Below are 12,756 nucleotides of genomic sequence, written 5' to 3'. Positions count from 1 at the left end.
CCCCAATATTGTGATTCATAACACAATCTCAATATCAGTCAAAATAATGGCAATTAGATATTTTCCTAATATCGTGCAGCCCCAGTTTAAAATTGCAATATCATCGTATCGTGGGGCCTCTGATGATTTCCACCCCTATAAAGGTGGTAATGTTGTTGGCTTCTTTTGCGTCTGCAGTCACATCTTTTCCACAGCAGGAAAAACAACTGAGTAACAGTGCAGCTTCTTGACATGGAGAAGCCACACAGAGCTGGGACATCAAGGCAGAGGCAAAACTCAACTCTAAACCCCAAAAACGCCACACACCTTGTGTTTTAAACAAGCAAATATGTGACTGACACACACGACAAACAAACAAACAGGGACTCCCTTTGGCATTAGTAACCGATCTAGAATTACCTCACGGTTACAGAATCTCTCTCTAACTGAAAGAAGCAGTCAGACCTGAATGCTCAGGATCTCTCGATCTCGCTCTCTCGATCTCTCTCTCAACAGCTGCCATTCTTGTGAGGAAGAGCTGAGCTTTATTCACTAGACACGTGCTGCTGATGTTGTGCCAGGACAGTTAAAAAAAAATAAAAAATGCAAAAAAAAGGTCTGCTGTAGGGAATTCCCCATCAGCTTTTTTGACCACGATCCAATTTTTTTTATATTTTTTTTAAATATTGAATATCTGCCGATACAGAGTCCCGATCAGATACTTTTAGTTGCTCAGATAATTTCTTTTTACAAAAATAACTATGTAAACAAAGTAACTAAAATATGTCTTACGCTTAATACGTTTGACTTGGTGCGGCAAATGAGTCTTTTCTCTCAACACCAAAACAGTTCTCTTTAGTATGCCTCTCCCCCCCCACCACCAAACAGTTTAAAAGTCCAACAACAAAAATTAAACTAAGGCCACGTCCACACGTACCAAAACGATCTTTTTTTAGCCGTCTTCCCCGGATTCGTTTCAAGAATAGTTGCGTCCAAACGAATCCACTTGTAAATGACTCAATACGCTACTTCATAGTCCAGGCCTATAGGCGGCGCTGTTTCTGCTACAGAAATTCACCAAAAAACTTCCCATCATAACATGACTAGATTATAACTTTCCCTTAATACATCCGTGGACTATAATAACTTTCACGACTGCTCATTTTATAAAGGCTGCCGCAAGAAAACGTCTTTGTTTACGTTGTATAATGTGCTGTTTGATTGCATTTTATTTTGGATGATTGCAGGGCGCTAGCGCGCTAACGTTAATTAGCTCTAACATCGGCAGTCAAACAAACATCAATGATCCATGAATGATGTCGTTTTAATAATCTATACGTTTTTCTTGCAGTAGCCTTTCTATAATAAGCCGTGTTAGAACTTACTATAATCCGTTCAAGGAGTTGATAAGCAGACAGATTAGCTAGCTAGTTGATAAGTTGTCTACTTCCACTTTATAAACAGATAGCCATAGCAGCTAACGTTAACGTTACTTCGCTGCTGGAGTGGTGAGCTACTTTAGCGATGTTGAACGTTGGCTACATAACGTTAGCAATATATCTTGTGTAGAATCCAGAGGGAAGGGTCAGGGAGCAGAGAGTGTTTAGATATAGTGAGCTGGTTTGACCATGGAGATGGGACATGCTCGCTTAGCTTCACCGCAGTTGTGTGCGTCAGCGGCCGTGGGAAAGGGTGTAAAAGAGGGGTGTGGCGATGACATCATCAATACGGATTCGTATTCACCATCCATACGAAGCCAAACGAGACCCGTTTTTGGATTTTTTCACCCTGAGACATGGTTTCAAAAAAGTGCGTTTTCAAGATTCGTCTGGAAGGTCGGCCCAAACGATGCAAAACATGTTTGTTTGCACAAAAAAACTTTTCCGTGTGGATGGCCCCTAAGAGACGCCTCTTGCGCTCAATCTTTGATTTTCTGGCAAATGCCAGGAATTGAGTTTTCATTAAAACAAAATTATGACTGGTGTGTTAACTGCATGCTAGTCTCGCTTTGCCAGACCTTCCTCCACATCGCTGCGGAGGACGAAGGTCTGGCTAGTCCACACAGCATTCCGGGATGGGAGACAAATGTGCTCTGGTTTATTGGCATGTCTTTAAACCTATCCCAATCATCTTGCTAAGCGCCGTACAGAGCCCCGGTGCCGCTGCAAAAATAGTCTCGGGAAGGAACTTGTTTTGGTGGAACTTGTGTATGTTCAAAAGTTGTTTTAGGCGTGCAACAGAAAACTCAGATTGGACAGATAGTCTAGCTAGCGGCCTGGATTTACCCTGCACAGATCTGAGGAGCACTTAACCATAGTCCTCATAAATCCACCGGAGTTTAGAATTCCAACAAAGAAAGCGGGGGGAAAATGATATCCGGCCGAAAAGAGTGTGATCCGGTGGAATTCCCGGTGGCAACGGAGCAATCCCAGAAGTGTTAGTGCTCACTCCACGTAAAACGCACGCAGGGCTACGTAACATCACTTCCAGCAAATTTCATGAACAACAGTTGGGGCAGAACAGCATCCCTGATCCGTTTTAACCCAATGTTCTCTGGTCTAGCTCAGCTAAAAACACAGAATCAGTCCACATGTTAGTGTGCTGTTCAAGACCAAAGACTGTAACTGGTAGGTTACCGACAACTCTATCTTAACTTCACCCGTTCAACTAACTCACCGGTTCGACTTCATTTGATCAGTTTAGATAACACACTGTTGACTGTCCTGCTGTTATTGCAGACATGTGAACCAACCACAGACACTTGCCTCGTTAATGGACTCACGGCTGTGCGCTGCTGCAGTTCAGTTCGTCGGCCCGTCAAGCCTGTACAGCCTTTACGGAAACACGGATGTTACATGACTCACAGTCGGAGCTCTTCTACAGCCTGGATCAGGATCCAACTCTCCTGGTTAAATCATCAATACTAAATACTGCCTCAAAAAACGTACACTATGCCATTTTCTGCCAGTAGGCCTCTCTCGATCAAAACAATAACAAAAGATATATGTTTTGAAGACATTGTGAGCGTTGATCTATTAAACTAGGGCTGGGCGATATGGAGAAAAATCAGATATCACGATATTCTTGACCAAATACCTCGATAGCGATATTGCGGCGATATTCTAGGGTTGACAACTGGTGCTTTCACAAAATATCTTCACACTTAGATTTTAGATAAATAATCATCAGTAATGTGGACATCATGTCTAAGTGGGTAAATGCAAATAATAGAACAGCTAGAACAGTCTGGTGAGTTCAGAAAATGACATAACTTTACTGTAATGCAGCCTTTAAAAGCAGTAAAGGACAACACTGATGTCGTATCACAATATTACGATATCCAAAATGTAAGACGATATTGTGTACTTTTGCTTATTTTAGCTCATCAGACCTCGTCTCAAGACTGCAAGGGCATGTGCAGACTGACTGCCCGTTAAGTTTAGTTGCACCCGTTAGGGCTGGACAATTTAAACCTGAGCCAAGGTCTAACCGGTCCAAATAACGGAATTAATCTCCAAAGCCTTTAAACAGAAAAGGTTTCAAAAGGATTTTGTAGTCAAGCTTTAGGCAGGTTTATGGAGAGAAGGGTCTGGAGAGAAGGCTTTTACCTGGATTTATTCCCACAATCACATCTTGTACGTGGTTGTAAATGTGTAAAGTCTGGATGCTGAATACTCTTTAGTGCTGTTTCAATGTGGCAAAAAAAAAAATACATATTCCTATATGTGTTGTGGTGTTTTAACAAGCTAACTAAGGTACTAGGATAGACAGGACACACAGACTAGTGTTTTAAAAGTCCATTCCTCTGGACCCCAAGCATCACTGGTTTTCAATTAAGTTATCCAAACAGGTTCACATGTACAAATTATTACAAGCTGTGGGCAATTCCAAATCTTTAACACCACATGGGACAACCTCTCTCCCTATCGAAGCAATGCCGCTCTCAAGTCTGTCTTCAGCTTAAATGAATGAAAACTGAATCAATATCACAATGTAATAATACTTCATTTTCAAATCCTAACCCGCAGAGCAAAAGGACTTCAAGTCCATTCAAAATAGACCACTTTATAGTTCTGTCTCGTTTCAACAAAATGCCCAATATGCTGTAGGTATTTATCAAGTTAAGATAGAAGCACAATTTGTGTGCCATTAATAGCTGCAATAGAACCACCAATACAGGGATGACGTTGAGGTTCTTTCGCTACAGTTTTACAAATATTTAATGAATTTTAAACAACTCCGATTGACTCAGGGTGTTGCCCAGGAAATTGGTAAACAGAATTTACCACCTCTGTAGAAATCTTAACTCTTCGGACAAACTGCTTTGTCTTAGGTACAGCGTCGATGAGTTTGTGTAACATGCTATACGCTAAGTTTGAAGTGTGTGTATTTTCCATTGATGAGATGCAGTCAGACTATTAATGTGGCTGTACTTGCGGAGTACTCTACCGTGGTCAGCGAAGACCACAAACTAAAACTATAGATAGATAGATATTCCCCCCCTATACATACTCAGTTCTGGTGACTCAAAACAATAACCAGACAGGCTCAACAGCATGTCCTATGATTACTAACACAATCACACATTAAAAGTGTGTCATTTTGCATGTGAATTCCGTTCTGCTCAAGTGTGTGTTTCTTACCTGCGTGCCTTCACTTTGTGTAAAGCCTGAAAATCGTTGACAGAATAAAAAATTACTTTTTCCATTCTATATTCCAAACTGTCAATAAATCATCTCTCGTCACCACAGGGTGCAGGGCCATGGCAAGAGTTTTCAAACTGGCAAAGCTAACATTAAGCCTCAGTTTTTGGCCTTTCATGTTGCAGCAATTTTTATTTATTTTATTTACATCTGAACGTTTTGCATTGATAATGGCAATGGGATCACTTCCACGCACTAAAAGTTACTAAACTGATGTACATTTTAGCCCTGGATAACTTACTAGCCCTGGATAACTGACCTTGTCTTTCTTATGGGTCATTAAATGGGTCGACCTCACGTAATTCCCAGCATAGATCCATCCCCCTCTCCCTCAACCTGAGCAGAGACCTTAATAGCCAGAACAACAACAAACACAAGTGATCATTAACGAGCCTCTCTTACTTGACTATAGTAACTTAAAACATAAAGGTCACACTGGGATACGCTTGGTTTTGTTTTTGACAGCTTAGCTCATAACACGTCTACAAGTGTCAACGTTAACAACAATAATGTGACCTGTTCAACTGCTGCACTAGCAATGCACACAGAGGTTAACGTGCAATAAAGCATATCAGAGCAATCTCATGAACAATTTAAAGCTGACATTCACTCGTCCTCCCCTTCAGACAGGTCATACACACAGTCACGATGGGTCTCTGACAACAGCCGCAGTAGTTGCTTTGAGTAAACATTAGTCATCACTTCCTCCACAGCCGTCACTAAACCAGGTTATGTTAGTAACATTGCTACACAAAACAAAGCCATGATGGGCTTCTGTTGACCTGGACTAACCGGCTTTGAAAGCACAATGGTCTGACAAGGCGGACAACGGCGTAGCCTAGCTGGCCATCAACTGTTTCAGACATACAAGGCCTTGTCTTGCCGTAAAGCTGTACCCCCATAGCATACTAGCTAGCTTGCTGAATCGGGGACTTGTTAGCTTAGCAAGTGTGTGAACAAGCTAGCTAAGAAACCAACACCATAACGTTTTTCGTGCACAGTTCAGTGGACGTTGACAACCACGTTTGCTCACCAGGCCTGCAAATCGACTGCACATCGCAGACAAGTGTGCATTTTAAAACGTCACGAAAACAAACAAGCTAGCGACACGGCTAGCCAGCTTTCTGCCAAGTACAGCTAGCTAGCGAACAGCCAACATTAGCACCGCGCTAATGAAGGAAGCTAACGTCTGCTAACAGCAGGGCTGTTGTTTTCCCCAGTAACGTTACACACACTGTACTCGAAAATCCGATGTTTCACTTGCCACGGCACAGCCGCTTACCTCGGACGAAATATCCTTCAGTTCACTGCAGATAAATAGGTGACTGTATGGCGAGGTGATAGACCCAGTATCCCTTTTTGTCGTCGTTCATTCGGTGTACACACTCGCACTGCTGCTGTAACAGCGACCAGACGCCAGGCGTTAAGTACCAGCCGCTCCAGAGCGCGCGCAGTTGTTGGAGTTTGTCGCGGGAGCGCGCTCTGCACGAATCGCATATAGTAGGCTCCGAATATAAAATTCATCATTTCAAAATGAATTTATGCATATACATACCTGCCTTACACTCAGTTTCCAACTTTGATATTGTTTTAATCAATTTCACCCAATATGATATTCAATTAATCATAAATAAACTCACCCTCCCCATCGCACGCCCACACACACCTGCAATATCCCCCAGGGAATCAAGGTTGGCAGTCAGCAGTGCTGTTTACATTTCATGTTACTTTCACATCATTTTGCTTTCACTTCTCCAATTCATCCAGAAACTGCACGTGTTTAAACCAAAAAAGCTATACAATTATTTGAAAAGTTGATAATGAATGTGAAGCAAACAAGTCTTCAAAAAACAAGTGTGGTTACCTTGAGATGAGAATCAGTATGATAATCTGTATTGGCATTTCACTAGTGTGCATAGAAAAGGTTCTAAAAATGGGACATTTTAATCATGATGTCCCTTAATAACACATGGTATGATAAGTTGAACAGCTGTCAGTATTTTATTTTATTTTTTACAGCAAATTACAATAAGGTCTGAAACTATCACGCTTCCTAAGACAAAACCAGGGACTCAGCAGTTGAAATTGCAGCCATGTGATTCAGTCTTGATACTGAGCATACATGTAACTGGGTGAGATTAAGATTAAGAGGTCATGTTGCTTCCTCCATAGTAATCTGGACATAAGGGAGTCCCCCTACCAACACCGGGAGTACCAGGAGGGCGAGAGATTGGAAGAGAGAGAGAGAGAGAGGAGAGACAGAGAGGAATGTGGGGAGGGGGTGGGAGGGGCTACACAGGCTGGGATTACTGAGAAAGATTGGTTATGTAAGTGCATTGTCCCAGTGGGCTATAGCAGCAGTACAGGACAAAGCAGACCACATCTAATCACAGAGTTCATCAACATGACCTCTTTCTCTGGATGTAAACGATATGTTTCTTATTTATCCTTGGTATGTCATCTCCTTATAGTAGATGGTTAATATACAACACATTTTTTTCTGGAGATATAGGTTATGTAACACGTTGTTTTCTGGACAAATAGCATACACCACTTTCTATGTGAATATGCATTCTCTACACAAAGAGTTTACCATCGTTTAAGCCTCGCTAGCGCTGGGTTTTAAGGTTTTAATTATGTCAACAACTATAAATTGGATTGCCATAACATTTTGCAAAGACATTCATGCTCTCCTCAGGATAAAGCCTAATGCTTTTGGTAACCCTCTGACTTCCCTCTAATGCCACCATGAGGCTGACATTTGTGGTTTTTATTGAAATGTTTTGACAACTGTTGGATGTCGTTTGGTGCAAATTTTCATGGTGCACAGATGATAACTTTTTTCTTGAAGTGCTCATATTATGCTCAATTTTCAGGTTCATAATTGTATTTAGAGGTTATATCAGAATAGGTTTGCATGGTTTAATTTTCAAAAAACACCATATTTTTGTTGTACTGCACATTGCCGCAGCTCCTCTTTTCACCCTGTGTGTTGAGCTACAAAACAGTATTTTACTGTATTTTTATGGTATTTTGTAATTTGATGGTATTGTACTGTAATATGCAGTTTTATTAATATTGATATATTACTGTTAATTATTACTATATTATTGATTATTACTATTATAAATAATATTATATAATAATCTCCAGCTACTAATATTGTACTACTAATAAGGTATACTTCAGAATAACAAATACAAATCAAAAGGCAATCCACAACAATGTTCTTAATTTAAAAAGTAATTTTATTTAAAAAAAAAAAAAAATTTCAATATTTTCCTGTCTTCGACGACATTCACATTTTTCCTGCAAGTTCAGAGAGCTGCAGCAACTTTCAGTCAAATGTGATAGTGTTGCTATCCTTCAACATGTTTTAGTTACAGAGTGAGGCATCCCACTTCTATCCCATCTTTGTTGGGAGTCGGACATGTGCAGTAGCTAGGTAAGGACTACTAGCCAGTCAGAAGCAGAGTATGAGGGAGTGCCACGCTAGCAGCTAGGTGAGCATTATAACGTGTGTTACAAAGTGACCACGTTTGTCTCTGAAGTAAAGGCTGGACTACAGTAGAGCTGTTTGGAGCAGTTTGTCAACAGTGTTTTCTGTTGGAGATGGTAAGTCCCTTTGGGGTGGACTTTGGGCTTTTTCACTTTGTACACCTATTACATGCACACAAAAAAATATACAACACAATAAAGGAAAGGGAAAAAGCCCAAAAGCATGATATGAGCACTTTAAGCCCCACTATGAGGTCGACATATGTGGTATTTGTGATATTGGACGACTCGCAATTGCATTTGTTACTGACATTTATGTCCCCCTCAGAATGAATATTAATAACTTTGGTGAACCTATAACTTTCTATTTAGTGCCATCATCAGGTCATTTAGCTCACAGCACCGCTTACATAGCTGCTAGCATGGCTGTAGATTAGTTATCCACCACATGCTTATAACCATGTTTATACCATGCTTATTCCTTCAAACTAAACTGTAAACTCGACCGGGAGGGTAGAATAAATAGAAGGCTATACAATTCCATTACTGCTTATGAAGTTTGTTTTTTTTTAAAAGGAGAGAAATAAATGTCTTTGCTAACTGGATCTTCACTGGCCAGTTATTTTCAAACTCAACGTCATATAATGAGCTTTTCGGATATCCAGTTGTGGATGTTTCGGAGAGATTTATGAAGTGAGCCCACTTCCTTATGATGATAAGAAGAATACAGTGAGGGCAGACAAAGAAGGAATGAAAGTGCAGAAAGAGCGGCAAGGAGTATGTGGGAGAGGGGTTGGGGGAAGGAGGGGAGAGGAAGTGGGGCGATCCAAACCCAACAGAATATTAAGCTGCGCTGGTATGCTGTTATAGTATTCGAATTTCCGGTTGGACATAGCAACACACGTTTTATTTTTTTCCGTATCTAAGTGAAAAGGAAAAAGACACTGGAAGAGAGTTTTGAGGGAATGGGAAAATGTGGAAGGGAGAGGTCAAGGAAGAGGAGAGGGGAGGCTAAGGAGAGAGTTAGAGAGAAAGGGAGGAAGGAAGTGAGGAGACAGGGGCGGTGGATGGAAGGAAGAGGGGAGAAGGGCAGAGACAGGAGAGCGTGGAGTGGAACGGCAAAGTTAAACGAAAGGAGAGTGCGAGGGAGAGGAAGAAGGTGACCGGGAACCGGAAGAACTGAACTGAATCAGCAAATTCCAAACGTTGAGTTTGGGAGTAGATGCTTATCCTGAAACCAACGCAAATTCTTAGCTGTGGATTTCTCACGCTCCTCACTGAGGACTTGTTTACTGCTGAGATTCTTGTGGAGAACCCTGACCGGACTCCAGCTCGAGTTGGCTGACTGCGACAGAGGAGGTCAAACGTGGGAAATAGCCGAGTGTAAGGCAGGCAGCTGGTTGGATTGGGAATGTGCATGGTATTCAAAGCACTTGCCGCTGACGATGTGGCACAGTGGAAGAGCACTTTCTCTGAATATTTGTTTGTCTGAAAATGAATGTACCATTCAATATTATCAGATATCAAATACATTTTGCATGGAACCGCCTGTGTGTGTTGTGTGTCTCTGTGTGTGTGTGTGTGTGTGTGTGTGTCTGTGTGTGTGTGTGTGTGATTGCTGGCGTTTACCAATGATGCTCTGTTGCTCTTTTAGCGTTTCAAGGGATTTCAATTATTTCAATAATATTTTTTTGTGTGAAACAAAGTATTGTTATTATTTCTTTTTTAACAATTATTTTTTGGGGTATTTTAGGCCTTTAATTCCACAGGACAGATGAAGACATGAAAGGGGAGAGAGAGGGGGAATGACATGCAACAAAGGGCCGCAGTTCGGAGTCGAACCCGCGGCTGCTGCGTTGAGGAGTAAACCTTTGTGATTTAAAATAACATTTTAATGCTTAGAAAAAAAAAAAACTAAGGGTTCATTATAAAAGAATTTTAAAGAAACCCATAGGTGCTTTGGAATGAGCCCTATAGGTTATTTATAATGAATCAGGTAAAATGGTTTTTATATTGAATTGTTTAGGGGTGCCATATATGTACTAAGATATGGTACCTGAAAAAGATGCATTATAAAAAGTGTCCAATTCTAAAAATCCACAGGGAGACAAAAGCATTTGCTCTGTTCTTCCTGAAATCTAAAGTCAAACAGTGTTACTGCCAAACTAGTTGTAGCAGTAGCCGGACACGCTTTGCATGCAAAGGCCTCTCACTGCAACAAGAAGCACCCCCAATCTGTCCCAAATTAGACCGCTTGGCCCTGGCCTGCAGGGAATTCCCCCAAAGCAATCTTTTGGCTGGAGCAGACCTGCATTCGATAAGTGTCAGTATTTATCTCTGCAGTCACACTCTCACACACACACACACACACACACACACACACACACACACACACACACACACACACACACACACACACACACACTTTGCCTGAAACACAAGCCACATGCATTTGCAAAATGAGAGCCAGGTTTGCGAGCTGCATGTTGCTTATGTAATGCTGTTCCTGGTATGTGTTGTGTTGTGTCTCTGAATAAACCGATACAATGAGGGATATTATGATAATGGGAATCTCTAACTAAAAAAGAAAGAAAATGGAATTATTCTGGTCAATAAAGACAAACATGTGTAATAAGTTTACCCAAGTCCATGTGTTTGCTTAGCAGGGATAAGGCTGGATGGGATCTGCCTGAAACACACACCGCACACATTTGCATGAAGGCAAAGCGACTGAAAGGTGTGCCCTCCTTATATAAGCATTTACCTCATACGTGTGTCTGTGTGATCCCGACACCTACAGGGCTCCCCCCCCCCCCCTCCCTTAAAATCCCTCCATATCCAGTATCAGGAAGTACAATATTGAGTTTCAGTCTGGCAGGATTGATTACCTTTTGGCATCCGTGGTAGCCTGCTTTGGTCGGTATCAGCAGACACTTGTGTGTCTACACGGACACAACCTTTAACCCGGTTGTCTTCCCTTCGACCAGGAAATGTTTTTTTTTTTTTAAATACAAACTTTTTTTTCCGTCTTTTCCTTATGTTTTTGTCACTTTTTTTTCCCTCCAAATCTTGGTGGTCACTAGTTCCAAAGTTTTTGTAGATTTCTTTCTGCGCTTTTTGATGTTTTTGAATCTTTTTCTGACATTTTTGTCACTTAAAAAAAAAAAAAAAGTGATGAACTGATCGTTTATTTTACTTGTGAAGAGCGTTGTAGGGAACCATCCAAGTTATTTTGTTTTTGACAATTTGGTTGAAAGAAAACCCAAATTTCTGATATAGAAGCTTTTTGAAAATGGGTCAAATTAGACTCGAGGACAACAGGAGGGTTAACTCTGGGCAGCATTATTTGATAGGATAAATTTGAAACTTTAAAAGTGGGAAACGGTTCAAAAAGAGAATCATCAGTCTACTAAAAAAATATACTACCATTTGACCCTACCAGCTGAATCTTTTACTTTCTTTTTTCTTTTCTTTTTTTTATAATATAGAGAAAAGAAAAGCTGTAGTTTTTGCAATGTGGATGTAGGACACGAGGTGGAATGCAGGGGAATGCTACTTGGTCAAAGACCCTTCACAACCAAACAGATGTTTTCAGTTACTCTGCACAGGTTTAAGTTGGGTGGGGCTCCGAGTTTCCCGATGAACTAAATGTGCGTGAAAAAAGAAAGGAAAGAAAAGCAAAGGGAAAGGTTGTCCTGCCCTAACAGGTGAAACAAACCAAACAGGAGAGTCAGGGACGTGTTATCCAGGCCCAGTTTATACACGGCACACCCACACAGTTCTTGGAAAAGGGTTAAATCAGGAAAAAGGTGCTTTTAAGCACACACAAACTTATAGGACAAGGATAAAGCATTTGAAATGCACAAGCTTCAGTGTGGTGTGCAGAGGGCCACAGATTTGGAATGAGGTTGAATACACTACAAAAAATGTCTCTGTGTCCTCGGGTCAAATTTCACCCATTTAAAAAAAAAAAAAATTTTGGTTTCTTTCAACCTAATTGTCAAAGAAAATAACGTGGATGGTTTCGTTCTTCACAAGTAAAATAAATCAGTTCAGTGCTTTCATTGAATTTGGGTGTTTTATTCAATTTGATAGCATTTAAAAAAAAAAAAAAAAAAAAAAACGTTGAAAAAAGTGACAAAAATGTCAGAAAAAGCTTTAAAAATGCAGGAAGAAAAAGAATCGCCGAAATCATCTTTAAAAAAAAAATCAAGCAAAAACATCGGTGTTCGAAAAAAACGCCACCCTCTGCTGTCAGATTTGAGCGTTTCATTCTCTGGGGATAATCATGTGACAATAGCCTCTTTCCGACCAAGTAGTTACAGGAACGTAGATATAAGAATTTTAGGATTCTCATAACGGAGTTCGAACGGCGGCGTTTGAAGACTAGGCTGGAGTACTTAACAGAGAAACACAGAAGACGAAGTCTCCAGTGTAATATGATCCTAATTAATATGATGGAAGAAGATAGAAGAGCAGAGCGCAACAGGCAAACAAAACGACGGGTAAGTTTAACTAGCATTAGCTGCTTTCCGACTGGAGGGATTTTTGCATTTCCTAGAACATAACATTCCTA

At 40.8% G+C, this 12,756-nt stretch overlaps 1 protein-coding gene across 3 annotated transcripts in view; it reads right to left on the bottom strand.

Annotated features, from left to right (window-relative positions):
* The window catches only part of siah1 (siah E3 ubiquitin protein ligase 1), a 36,601-nt gene extending 30,479 nt beyond the window's left edge, over positions 1-6,122 (bottom strand). For all 3 annotated transcript variants that reach the window (XM_028585503.1, XM_028585504.1, XM_028585502.1), the window contains exon 1: positions 5,965-6,122. The gene's annotated coding sequence lies outside the window, so the exon portion shown is untranslated. The remainder of the gene's footprint in view (positions 1-5,964) is intronic.
* Positions 6,123-12,756: the final 6,634 nt, after the last annotated feature.

The sequence above is a fragment of the Perca flavescens genome, chromosome 8, assembly GCF_004354835.1.
Source record: "Perca flavescens isolate YP-PL-M2 chromosome 8, PFLA_1.0, whole genome shotgun sequence".
Lineage (NCBI taxonomy): Eukaryota > Metazoa > Chordata > Actinopteri > Perciformes > Percidae > Perca > Perca flavescens.
The sequence above is the reverse complement of the archived record's forward strand: the minus strand, read 5'-3'. Positions and strand labels throughout refer to the sequence as shown.